Source organism: Cibotium barometz, chromosome 16, assembly GCF_041138505.1.
Source record: "Cibotium barometz isolate CiBa-2024 chromosome 16, ASM4113850v1, whole genome shotgun sequence".
NCBI lineage: Eukaryota > Viridiplantae > Streptophyta > Polypodiopsida > Cyatheales > Cibotiaceae > Cibotium > Cibotium barometz.
The window spans coordinates 41,012,763-41,027,624 of record NC_141061.1 but is presented as its reverse complement, the minus strand read 5'-3'; positions in this window follow the sequence as shown (position 1 = coordinate 41,027,624).

The window sequence follows — 14,862 nt, the reverse complement described above, 5'->3', positions numbered from 1 at the left end:
AGACTCCCAAGGCTCGCTCTATAGTCAGGGACTTAGGAAGGATGGCATCCCCCCACTTCAGTAGTATGACCTAGACTGTCCATTCCTTAGGCTCTCTTAGGATAACATGAACCGGGTGATCATATATGATTTATTAGGACTATACATACATGATATGTGGATCACAACACATGAGCCACGTTCACACAAGTGTTAGTACTGCATCCATGGATAATTTGATGAGACTTATAGAGGATGGTTTCATATTGAGAGGGCCAGATATCTTGACATATACATGTCACATGCCAGGCGGCGGATTGTAATGGGCCCCAATTGTGGGTGTCATGGCACCGCCTGAGGTAAGAGAAAGGAAGATCCATGAAAATACCTCATGGAGAGAGGATAAGCACTATGTGCCAATGGGAGGGCGAGTTAGAGGAGCACTTCATATGCAAGTGCACCGTATATTATGAGATTCAAGGGAGGTTCCACTATCTCTTTAGAGAGGGGTTTAGACCCTTATCCAAGATCATGGATTACCCATATCATTGGTGCCCTGACCTCTTCCTACTAGAGCTTCATTGCCACACAGAGACTAATTGATTAGGAGTCAAGACCATATCATAGGTGCCCTGACCTCTTCCTACTAGAGCTTCATCGCCACACAGAGACTAATTGATTAGGGAGTCAAGACCATGTGGGAGACATCCACCCTAGATCCAACAAGCCTCCAAGTGACCATCACTCAGCTCTTCTGACCACAAGAGGATGCCACGCTAGCCATGGATGACATACCCATAGCCTCTCTAACTATATGCAACTCTTTCTCTATCTCACTGAGACCTCACTCTCTTTAACTCTCTCACTCTATATCTCTCATTGTTTCTCTCTCTCTCTCTCTCTCTCTCTCTCTCTCTCAATGTCTAACCATATAACTACTAAATTATATATAGTAGTATAGTATAGTATCTAACTCTCTCTCACTCTATAACTCTAACCAGTAAACTGTTTGTAAATGGATTATTTTATATGTTAAAGTTTTAAAGAGGAGTGTGTATGTATCTGTATTCAAAAGCAAAAGTTAAGAAAGGCATTCAATTATGGATGGGTGAGTAATTGTTTGGTTCTACCGATTCCAACAGTGGTTGGGTGGTGGCTAACCCATGGGCTGAATGGGCTGGGATGGAGTTTTAATAATTAAATTGAAATAATAGTAATACGCTTAGAAATCAAGTAGTTAAATAAAAACTTGAAGAATTTCTCAAATGAGTAGATCAACGGCTGTGCCTGATTTCGGTAGGAAAAAAGCATTGATTTCCTCAAACGATTAAATCAATGGCTGTGCCTGATTTCGGTTAGGAAAAAGCGTTGATTTCTTCAAATTAAGTCAATGATAGTTTTCCTTCTATCTAGTTTAATCATGTGAAGGATAGTTTAGTCTCTTGACCCCGTTAGAAAATTCATTTTAAGAAAATCAAAAAGGTGGAATTGTCTCCGTTTTTCGGGCAAGGAAAATTTTTCCTGTTCCGGTTTCGGAATGACCACCAGATTAGTCTCGTGTTCGGACATTCGAGGGCGAGGCCCCGAGTGGGAAACCCTGCCCCACACATGAGGAAGTTACTTCCACTACTAGCAACTAGGAATCTAGTGCGCGGAGGGGGCAGAGGGTTCTCACAGCTCTGGTATCAAAGCGTTGTTGTAAACTTACGAAACAGCAACAGAAATTGCCTAAAATTTTAAAGTAAATCTGGGAAATAATGTTTTCACTTGTTAAGATTATGTTTAAAATAAACTTCATAAATTGAAAACTCATAAATTGAACTGGATTTTTAGATGGATACCCCAAATCTGTCTAGCATTCCTAGACTCTTCCAGAGTCAAGATATGATCGCCTTTGCCTTCGAAAATCTCATCAACTCCGCTACAACCTAAGAAAGTAGAGTGAGACTCGCTCGTCACTTTGAGGATCTATACTTTCCTGATCCAGTAGAGCGACGTCAACATATGTGGTTCTCTGGAGGAGGGAAAAGTATTAACGTCAATACCAATCAACATCTGAGACTCAGACACAGAATATCTTGCTAGCCATGATCTTGATAAGGCTAGGAGTTATTCATTATGTCCAACTCTATAATCATTCAACTCGAAATTTTAGAATTTCTTATGGTGTTTTTAGACTTCTTAGCTACTTTATTCATAAGAGAAGAATTACAGCACCATTATCAGATGAATTGTGTATATCATAGCATGTCTCCATCGCAGTATTGCCTTTTTATGCGTACGCGATTGAGGCGGTAGTGACTTTTGGAGCCGAGACGCTCTATGTATATATCAAAAACTTTTGATAAATAAATGATGTTTTGCAAAAGAATCCAAATTGTTTTCGTGGTTGTGAATATTGGTTAATAAAATTATCAGAGTGAATCTTGTTTTCAAGAATTATGATGGAATATTTAATTATTTAAGAAATAATCTCCAAAATTAAATAGTCATAAATCTGATGACAAAGTTAAATTGACAAAAATATCATTTTGCCAGAATCATGAGGCGTACTGCCCGTGGTAGGCAACCAGATCCTCTTACCGACGATAATGAAGATTTAGATCCGAACGTTCGTAAAGCCCTACACCAATCCCAGCCCAGTCCCTTCAATGGTGAGAAGGGGAATAGTTAGGAGAAGTAGTGGAAAAATGGATCAAGGCAATGGAAGAGTATTTTGATGTAATCGGTTAAATTGAGAGGAGCAAGATGGTTCTCGCTAGATTGAAAATTGTGGAAACGGCCAGGGTTGCATGGAGGAACCATTGTGAGACAAAACATCTCGACCGAAACACCCATACTTGGTCAGATCTTAAAGCTTACCTCAAGAAGAGGTTCTGTCCTCCAGGTTTCCTGGAAACCAAAATGAACGAGTTCTTGGAATTGAAGCAGGATAGCTGGAGGATTGAAGAATACCATCACGCATTTGCCCTTCTCCTCAAATATTCTCCACTTTTGGATGAAGAGTAGCTGATGGGCCAGATTCATTCGAGGGATGAACGAGCCATTGGACACTTTAGTGAAAAATGCCAAATCAGTCTCAATGGCAGAAGCAGTCAGAATGGCAAAGGACTTTGCCAAAGCATTTGTTATTTAGGTCCCGCCAAAGCTTGCACCCTCAAACTTTAAAAGGTTCCAAACCTCGGGAAGTGCTTCAAACTTTCCACCACCAAAGAGGCAACAAGGCCCTAATCAGAATCAAGATGCTGGGAGATTCAGAAGTGAAGGAAGACCCTTCCTATTGAGAAAACGTGGTGCTTATGCTAGATCAAGAAGTTGTGGAGGAGAGAGACCCAAAAATACAAGAAATGAACTTGTTTATTAAGTTGCTTATGCATACAACTTGGCCTTTTCACGATCCAAAATGCCTTCTAGCTTGGCCTTTAAATAGGTGAGCTAGTGGACCATAAGTCCATTCACACACACACACCCTTCTCCTACCCTTTTACATGACCTTAGTCTTTTAATACCCCCCCTCAATACCAACTATGAAAGAATCCAATTTGATTTCGTGGTTGTGAATATTGGTTAATAAAATTATCAGAGTGAATCTTGTTTTCAAGAATTATGATGGAATATTTAATTGTTTAAGAAATAATCTCAAAAATTAAATAGTCATAAATCTGATGATGACAAAGTTAAATTGACAAAAATATCATTTTGTCAAAATCATGAGGCATACGGCCCGTGGTAGGCAGCCGGATCCTCTTACCGATGATGAAGATTTAGATCCGGACGTTCGTAAAGCCCTGCACCAATCCCTTCAATGGTGAAGGGAAATAGTTAGGAGAAGTAGTGGAAAAATGGATCGAGGCAATGGAAGAGTATTTTGATGTAATCGGTTAAATTGAGAGGAGCAAGATGGCTCTCGCCAGATTGAAAATTGTGAAAACGGCCAGGGTCGCATGGAGGAACCATTGTGAGACAAACCATCTCGATCGAAATACCCAGACTTGGTCAGATCTTAAAGCTTACCTCAGGAAGAGGTTCTGTCCTCCGGGTTTCCTGGAAACCAAAATGAATGAGTTCTTGGAATTGAAGCAGGATAGCCGGAGGATTGAAGAATACCATCACGCATTTGCCCTTCTCCTCAAATATTCTCCACTTTTGGGATACATTTGAGGGATGAACGAGCCATTGGACACTTTAGTGAAAAATGCCAAACCAGTCTCAATGGCAGAAGAAGTCAGAATGGCAAAGGACTTTGCCAAAGCATTTGTTATTAAGGTCCCACCAAAGCCTGCACCCTCAAACTTTAAAAGGTTCCAAACCTCGGGAAGTGCTTCAAACTTTCCACCACCAAAGAGGCAACAAGGCCCTAATCAAAATCAAGATGCTAGGAGATTCAGAAGTGAAGGAAGACCCTTCCTGTTGAGAAAACGTGGTGCTTATGCTAGATCAAGAAGTTGTGGAGGAGAGAGACCCAAAAATACAAGAAATGAACTTGTTTATTAAGTTGCTTATGCATACAACTTGGCCTTTTCACGATCCAAAATGCCTTCTAGCTTGGCCTTTAAATAGGTGAGCTAGTGGACCATAAGTCTATTCACACACACACACCCTTCTCCTACCCTTTTACATGACCTTAGTCTTTTAATACCCCCCCTCAATACCAACTATGAAAGAATCTAAATTGATTTCGTGGTTGTGAATATTGGTTAATAAAATTATCAGAGTGAATCTTGTTTTCAAGAATTATGATGGAATATTTAATTGTTTAAGAAATAATCTCAAAAATTAAATAGTCATAAATCTGGTGATGACAAAGTTAAATTGACAAAAATATCATTTTGTCAGAATCATGAGGCGTACGGCCCGTGGTAGGCAGCCGGATCCTCTTACCGATGACAAAGATTTAGATCCGGACGTTCGTAAAGCCTTGCACCAATCCCAGCCCGGTCCCTTCAATGGCGAAGGGGAATAGTTAGGAGAAGTAGTAGAAAGATGGATCGAGGCAATGGAAGAGTATTTTGATGTAATCGGTTAAATTGAGAGGAGCAAGATGGCTCTTGCCAGATTGAAAATTGTGGAAACGGCCAGGGTTGCATGGAGGAACCATTGCGAGACAAACCATCTCGACCGAAATATCCAAACTTGGTCAGATCTTAAAGCTTACCTCAGGAAGAGGTTTTGTCCTCCGGGTTTCCTGGAAACCAAAATGAACGAGTTCTTGGAATTGAAGCAGGATAGCCGGAGGATTGAAGAATACCATCACGCATTTGCCCTTCTCCTCAAATATTCTCCACTTTTGGATGAAGAGTAGTAGCTGATGGCCAGATTCATTCGAGGGATGAATGAGCCATTGGACACTTTAGTGAAAAATGCCAAACCAGTCTCAATGGCAGAAGCAGTCAGAATGGCAAAGGACTTTGCCAAAGCATTTGTTATTAAGGTCCCACCAAAGCCTGCACCCTCAAACTTTAAAAGGTTCCAAACCTCGGGAAGTGCTTCAAACTTTCCACCACCAAAGAGGCAACAAGGCCCTAATCAGAATCAAGATGCTGGGAGATTCAGAAGTGAAGGAAGACCCTTCCTGTTGAGAAAACGTGGTGCTTATGCTAGATCAAGAAGTTGTGGAGGAGAGAGACCTAAAAATACAAGAAATGAACTTGTTTATTAAGTTGCTTATGCATACAACTTGGCCTTTTCACGATCCAAAATGCCTTCTAGCTTGGCCTTTAAATAGGTGAGCTAGTGGACCATAAGTCCATTCACACACACACACCCTTCTCCTACCCTTTTACATGACCTTAGTCTTTTAATACCCCCCCTCAATACCAACCATGAAAGAATTGGAATAGGTGGTATTGGACATAGGTTGCCTTTATAACATTAGGCGTACAAGGTTAGGAATATAGGTGTTGTTACATTGAGAGTGCTCAGTGGAGTTAGAGGCTGATGCAAAGTTAGCCTCTGACTCTTTGTTAGGACATTTAGAAGTGATATGTCCTATTTTCTTACACTTGTTACATTTCATCTTGTTGGGATATTTGATCCAACAATTATTTGCCAAATGACCCACCTTTTTGCAATGGACACACCTTACTTTGATCACTTGATGTGACAAAGTTTGTTCAATATTCAATGAAGTGGTTGCACTTGAAGATTCACCTCTTCCCTTTGGCCTCTTTTCTTCATCAAGACAAGATTGAATGACTCCTTCAAGGGTGGGATTAGGTATGTTCTTCAAGGTGGTGACTAAGGTGGGGTACACCTTCTTGACTACTTTTAACAAAATAGCCACTGCATCATCTTCATCCATTCTCGCATTCATTGATGTAAGTTGAGCCATAAGGCCCTTCAAATGAGAGATAAAGGCTCCAATGCCCTCTCCCTCTTTGAGCTCCAAGCTGAAAAATTCAATTTTAAGTGAGATCTTGGAATTCTTACCACCACAAGCTCCATAGAGCTTGTCAAGCTCATCCCATTTCTCTTTTGCAGTCGGAAGCTGGTCTACATGATGAATAAGAGCCTCATCAAGATGATGGAGCATGATGATGGCTTGTGCCATCTCATCATCTTCAATATCTTCAGCCTTAGTTCGATCAATAACCTTAGTGCCGAGAATGAATGGCCAAAAACCTTTGGACATCATCTTATACTTGACAAGAACTTGCCAAGTGTGGAAGCCCTCTCCTGGGAACTTCTTAATTTGGGTGTTTTCCTTTGACATTGGGTATTGAAGGGAGATTACAAGAGTGTTAATGGGCTGATTTATAAAGAAGAAAACCAAAAAATTTGTGATGTTTTGGCTCAAGTAGAAAGAGAATGGCTTATAAGAGTGCAACAACCCTTAATCAAGCCAAGGATGTTGCATAGAAAGTGATTAAGTTAATGAAGCTTATGGTTTAGCACTTAGGGTGTGTGCCTGACCATAAATTTTGATGGAGATGAGCTTCATTAGTGTCAACCCAGCGCACATACAAAATGCCAGTCCCTGAAGCCATTGAACTCAAGGAACAATTTAGGTAGCTGTTATAACAAGGGTTTGTAAGACCCAGTGTTTCACCTTGGGGAGCGCCAGTTCTCTTTCAGAAAAAGAAGGATGGAACGTTAAGACTCTGTGTGGATTATAGAGGTCTCAATCAGCTGATAGTTAAGAATAAGTATCTATCCCCAGAATTGATGAGCTTTTGGACAGGCTCAATGGAGCCTAGATCTTCACAAAGATAGATCTCAAATCAGGGTATTACCAGATCAGGATTAATGATCAAGATATCCAAAAGACAGCCATCAATACTCGCTATGGGTACTATGAATTCACAGTCATGCCATTTGGATTGACAAATGCCCCAGCTATATTCAATCGCCTAATGCAGGACATTCTTAGAGAATACTTGGATGATTTTGTTCTTGTTTTCTTTGATGATATTCTGATTTACTCAAAGAATGCAGCTGATTTACTCAAAGAATGCAGCTAACCATGAAACTCACATCCGTAAAGTTCTTGAGATTCTAAGGAAGCACCAACTCTGCAAAAAAGAGAAAATGCACTTTCTCTATCGACCATGTTGAATACTTGGGCTTTCTGGTATCCAAAGACGAAATTTCTCCAGATTTTGCAAAAGTCCAAGCAGTCTCACAGATTGGCCTGAACCAAAGACAGTGAAAGAAGTCAGGAGATTCTTGGGATTAACGGGTTGGTATAGAATTTTTATACCTAAGTATGCTCTCATAGCTTTCCCCCTGACTAATCTTCTCAAGAAGAATACCCTGTTTCAATGATCTTCCAGGTGTCAGAGCGTTTTTGATAAGCTGAAGACCGCCTTGGTAACCAATCCCAATCTGAAGTTGCCAAATTTCTCTCTGTAAGATCCCTGTTCCCACCGAGCAACAGATTCGGGATACTAGCAGCGGAAGTAGCACTTCTCGCGTGAGACAAGGGTTCCACATTCGGGGCCTCCCCCACGGATATCCGGATAAGAGACTAATCCGTCGGTTGTTCCAAAACCGAACCCGAAAAAACTTCCTTTACCGGAAAGCACAGGCGATTCCACCAGGATAACTTTTTACTCTAACGTAGTCAAGATCATTTCTGATCGAGCTGATCCAATTACATCTATAAGATACTTGGTCAGATCAAGGAAGAAACTTGCACTTGGATCATTGGGATCAACGCTTTTTTCCCCATTTAAGAGGCACAGCCGTTGATTCCTATCCATAGAACAGTTACTGTCCGGGATTTATTTTATCTATCGTAAAAACAAAAGTTTGAGTCTCGATTTACGGATCCATCAATCCAGCCTAACCCCATCCAATCCCATGGGTTAGCCAACCGCCCAACCACTGTAGTGATGGGATCCAATTAAGAATTTGGTTAGGTCTTGTCTCTCGGGGTACCAAGGAAAAGAGTTCCAAGGCCCCCTAGCCGGATGTTCATGCAAAAATAAAACTAGTCACACCACTCACACACCCAATATGAAATTGCCTTTTCACAGATTCAACCAGTTTAAAACAATCCTTTAATAAAACCATAGTATCACTGATCACCATCTTCCAATTTATCCAGTTGATTCTTAATTTTCCCATCATTCCTTCATCAAATTATTTTTGAGCTTGTGTTTAAGGTGAATTCATCTTAATGAAAAGGGATAACTTTATATCCAAAAATATCTCAAAACTGTATTACCTCTCTCTATATCATTTTCTCTCTCTAGACCAAAAACAAGGAAAAATAATATTTTCTTGCATTCTGAAATAGGGGATGATTACAAGGGACTGAGAGGAGAGTTTTGTAAACGAGTGTAACTTCCTAGAAGATTGAACAAGATGACAAATAACCTAACTTCTGATTTGACAAAAAAGACTCTAACTTCCATATTCTCTCTAAGACAAACAAAGATGAACAACATTGTACAGAGTACTACAAAGAGAGAAACACCTTCCATTAACGAGATTGATAAACTTTACTCTCAAAGCTTCAAAAACAAAAACATAAACCGACAAATTGACAAACTTACAAACTTCTTCATTGTCCAAAACCACAGTTCTGCTTACATCCGTCTACATCCTCCTTGCACACAAAACATGAATCAGGAAATCTCCTAAAATTGCAAATCCATCTGTCTTTTGAAAATTCAGATTTTTCAAAATCTGATCACATACTCCTGTTAATTTGATCTGAGAGACTACTCCCAACATGATGTCAGATTGAAGTTTCTGAATTTTTGCATAAGTCAAAATTCTTGAAATTTGAAAAACTTTGTTTTTTGAAATCTGATTGTATATCCCTGATATTCTAAATTGGAATAACACTCCCAAAACCTGAAACTGAATTTTCTGATCATTCTACACATGTATGAGCATTCATTTGTGGCATGTTTATGACTCATGCAAATCAAACACTTCTTTTTCTTCTTTTTACCCATATTTGAAGTTAGAAATTAGATAGCTATGTGAGCTCTCATATTCAATGAACCACATCAAATAGAGCCCATATGTATGCTTGGAATGGAGAGCTGCGGTGCTATACTGAGATCCACCCCACTCATGACAATAGGTGCTCAAACATTGCTAAAAACTTTCTAAAATCAGAATTTGAGGTGTTTATTATGCAAAATCTGAATGATGGCTTACTTGGAACACGTGAACCTCCAATGTGAAGTAGCGCTTTGAATGAGGAATTCCACCATCCCATCCAAGGATATGCAGATGCTGATTCTACTGCACCTACAGATTGTGATTTTGTTGCACTTGCAGATTTTGATTCTGCTCCACCTGCAAGTTCTGAGTAGTCTGCTGTGCAAGATCAGAGCAGTTTGCAGATTCAGAGTAGTCTGCAGATTCAAAGTAGTCTGCTGTGCAAGATCAGAGTAGTCTGTAGATTCAGAGTAGTCTACTTTCTGCAAGATCAGAGCAATCATTCAGTATCTGGCTTCCAAGAACCATAACTGATTATGTCAATCTAATTTCGCCTCTTGAATCTGATTTTGCCTCCTAAATCTGATTTCGCCTTCTGAATCTGTAGCAGTGCCTAAATCTGTAGCACTTCTTCCTCATCATCAATATCCTCTGCTTCTTGATCCAATGTTTCCTCCTCTACATCTTCTTCCAAAACAGTTTCCAAAGGTCCACTTGTCCATGGAGGAACTTCATAATCTGAATCATAATCATCACCTTCTTCATCATCATTCCTGCTTGTTAAAGCAGCATCAGCATCTCTGGCCCTTGACCTTGTATAATATCGTCTTGAATTCCCCGAATTATCTTCAAACATCCAAGGCTAGCGGTCCTCTGAATATGTCATATCCTCCCAGAAATCAGGGCATTCGAACTCGCAGGATCGCCAGTGTGTACATGGCCTCTAAAAGGTTATGTATAAGACATTAACAAACAATACTCACTCAACACCATTCAGAGCGCAGACTAATAGCTAGCCTCAAACTAGGTATCACATATTCCATTTGAACAACTGCTTCAATTCCATAGACCAACTTGAAAGGTGTCATACCTGTTGCCACTTTGTATGCTATTCTGAATGACCACAATGCTGAATCTAACTTATCATCCCAGTCTAATTTGTTATCTGAAACAATCTTTTTCAAAATCATCACCAACACCTTATTCATGCTTTCAGCTTGTCCATTTGCTTGTGGATGATATGGGGTAGATTTCTTGTGGAGGATCATGTGCTTGGATGTCAACTCCTCAATGTGACTGAATTCAAAAAATGAACACCTTGATCTGACACCAATTCAATTGGTGTCATGATGTTCTTATAGAGAAACTTGGCCACACTTGCTGCTTTATTGTCCCTCAAGGGTATTGCTTCTACCCACTTTGTAGCATAATCTATTGCAACCAAAATATATCTTGCTCCTGTCCTCCTGGCCTTTGGCTTTATTGGTCCAACAAAATCCAGACCCCATTTTTGAAACGGTTCAAGTGGTAATATTGGGTGATCCTGCATCCGATCCATCTGAGTTGGTTGACCAGTTTTTTGACATTGAACACATTCTCTGGCGAACTTGTGTGCATCTCTTAACAACAATGGCCACCATAGACCTGCTTGCATAATCTTCTGCCCTGTAATTTCTCTTGAAAAATGTCGTCCTCCAGCCATTCCGCAATGTGCCTCCTCTTGCAAAACTACCTTTTGTTCTTCATCTTGAACACATCTACGAATAATCTGATCTGCTCCTCTTCTATATAATGATCCAGCAATAATTGAAAATGGCCTACTCCTCAAGGCAAATTTCTTCTTCTGATCTGTTGTCATATTAGAAGGTAACACTCTATCTGTCAAAAACTGCAACATTTGGTCATACCAATTGTCAAAGGACTGACCTTCCACCCGAAATAATTCTGCATCTGGCAATTAATCTAACACTCCTAGTGTCTTGTGAATTCTCCAGCCTACTGAGATAATCCACCACCGCATGCTTATTTCCGCGAGTATGCAACACTGTATAATCAAATTTGTGCAACAAAAGCATCCACCTGGCAAGTCTTTCTTCCAGCTTTGGCTTCTTCACCAAGAATATCAGCGCCTGATGGTCTACATGAAAGACTACTTTGTTCCCCAACAGATAATGCCTAAACTTTTCCAATGCAAAAATCATCCCTAAAGCTTCTCGTTCTATAACAGTGTAGTTCTTCTCTACTATCTTCAATATCCTGCTGACATAATAGACTAGTCGGAACCATCCTCGGATCTTCTCCTACATCAAAACCGCTCCAACAACCATATCCGATGCAACAACCATATCCGATGCATCTACAAATACATCAAAACCACTCCAACAGCCATATCCGATGCATCTACAAATACATGAAAAGGTAACTCCCAATCTGGTGGTTGGAGAATAGGAGATACTACCAACATCTTCTTCATGATCCGGAATGCTTTTTCCTGAGACTCACCCCATACCAACTCCACATCTTTCTTTGTCAAATGACTCAATGGAGCACTAACATCCACCAAATACCTCAAATATCACTTATGCCATTTAATCTGACCCATAGACCTTGAAACTGCCTTCAAGTTGTCAGGTGCTACTGCTTTCTGAATTGCAGTGATCTTATCAGCATCAATCGACATACCTTCTTCCGAGATGTTCCGAGATGATATGCCCCAACAATTTCCCTCTTTGAACTGCAATAGCACACGTGTGGATTTAGGGCCATTCTAAACATTCTGCATCTTTCAAAACATTCTGCATCTTTCTAAACATTCTGCATCTTTCAAAACACTTCCTGAGATACTCCAAATGCTTAACTTTCTTTCCAAACACACTGAAAAGTCATCCATAAAGATCCACACAAAATCTGTCACATATGGCTCAAAAGTTTTGAAAGCTACTTTTGAAAATGAAGGTGGTCCATTCTTGAGACCAAAACTCATAACTGTATAAGCAAATGCTCCCCATTCAGTAATAAATGCAGTCTTTGCTATATCCTCTTCCACCATCCGGATCCCCTAAAAACCCATCAAGAAAGCTATACATCTCATGTCTTGCTACATCATCCAGAATTGAATCAATAAATGGCAACAATGGGAATGGATTTGCAATGGTTGCTTCATTCAATTTCCTATAATCCACACATACACGAAGAATATCAATAGCATGGTCGACTGGTCGACGAGGTGGGAGAACCGCAGGAAGCTCCTGAGGAAAAAGATCCAAGTATGGAGCAAAGAAAGGTTGCCTGAGATACATCACCTTTGTATCTATGTCCTCGGGAGGGTCGTTGGCTGAATAGACCATTAAAAGTGCTGAGGAACAACCACTCTTGCGGACCCACCGTTTCACTTGAAGAGCTGAAAGTGTTGGTGTAGAAGGTTGGTCTCTGATTCCTTCGAGAGCCACAAGCATACCATTTTGAGCAAATTGTATAGAATGGTTCCGGAAACTGATCAGGGGATCATATTGATACAACCATTCTTGACCAAGGATCATATCATAATGTGCCAAATTCATGACTTGGAAATCCAATTTGTCACGATAGTGTTGAATTCGAGAGGAGAGGTGTTTGGCAATGGTGTTACACAAGGATGTGGAACCATCGGCAAGCTCTACTTCATAAACAACAGTACTTGGAGAAGTCCGAATCTTCAATCTCTGAGTCAAGGTGGTTCCCACAAAATTATGAGAACACCCACTGTCAATGAGCACTTGAATAGGGTGACTGGAAATAAAACCTTGAAGAACCAAAACCTGAGTAGACCGCTGAGGCAACGATGAAGAGGCAGTTTGTGCTGTAGTAGTAGCGGTAATTACTGAAGCATGTGCAATAGCATGGTGATTAACTTCATGCTTTCCTTTGTCAGCAACTGGTTTCTCTGCAGAAATGGGGGGTTTAGCATTAGTATTTTATGGATGGGTTGGTTTTTTGGGGCACTCAAACCAACGATGAGGTCCAATACAAATTGTGCACAATCGTATCTTTTGTTGATCCCGTCCAAAAGGAACAGTAGAAGGACGAGGATTGCGAGATTGGTCACGTCTGTGGTCCCGTCCCCACGATCCAAACTGCGTGGTTGGAAGGAGTGAGAACGTCGGAACCGAAAAGAGGATGATCCTTCTGATCAGCGAGGGTGTTGAGAAGTATTCCATTGGGGATTAGGCCAGGAGGTAGAAGAGCTAGATGACTCTCTGTGCGACTTATCTCGGCTCATACGAGATCCATTGGCTTTCTTAAAGTCATTAACTAGACCGAAAGAGGCCGAATTTTGAGAATTAATGTCTGCAACGCGCTCGGCATATCATATGGCATCGGCAAGATCGACAGGGTTATATTTCTGAACACATCGGCACGCAGTGTGGGGTTAAGCCCTTCAACGAAGGCATGAAGTTCGTCCCGCTGGGGACAAAGAATCAATCTCTAGTATCAAGTTGGTGAACTGGGAGATATAAGAGGCTAAGGAACCAATGTGGTCCAAATGGCGTAAGTGAGTACGGGCTTGGAAATCCACATTGGTAGGTATGAACTGCTTACGGAGGACCCGCTCGAATTTTTCCCACGTTGTAATCGTTTTTCCAGAGTGCTATCATCGTTGACACCATAATAAAGCAGTGTCTTTGAGGAGGGATACCGCAAAAGTCACCTTTTTGGAGTCAGAAAGGGTCATGGTTTCAAAGTATAACTGCAGTTTGTAGAGCCATTGGTCTAAGATGCGCTTATTGCGCTGACCACCATAAGAGTCAGGGGGTTTAATTTCCAATTTCTTTGTTTTACTGGCTTGTAAAAGATGATAAAGAGTTTTAAGGTCGTCGCCTTCTACCTCGGAAGGAATGACGTCTTCGTCTGCTGGTAGTATAGTACCGCTATAGAGAATACAAGAGTTTATGCATGTCAAGTAAGAGTGCGGTTGCTGGTAAATTTGTGTTGCAGAAAAGATGTCAAATGATGAAATAAACCATATTTTTGCAGAGAAGCTTGACAAGAACAACTTCCATGCTTGGAGGTTTAGATTGACAAATTTGTTGATGAAAAAAACTTACTGGGACTACATTGATGAAGGTGAACATGAGGAGGCACCGAAGATACCAGAGATTAATCCAACTGTTGTAGATATAAAAGAGTTCAAGGATTGGAATCAAAGAGCAAGGAAAGTCATCTTTTGGCTTTCTATCAGCATACATGACACTATGATTGGACATATACAAGATGCCAAGTCACCTAAGGATACATGGGACACCTTGGTGAAGCTATATGAAACCAACACCAAGGCACAAAAAATTCAGTTGAAGAATGAGCATCATATTGTGGAAAAGAAGAATATGGCTGTGAATGATTATGCTTTGAAGATCAAGGGCATTGTGAAATCCCTTGCATCAATTGGTGTTTCTGTTCACATGATGATAATTGAAAGTGTGTCTGTGTGGTCTCGGATCACAATAC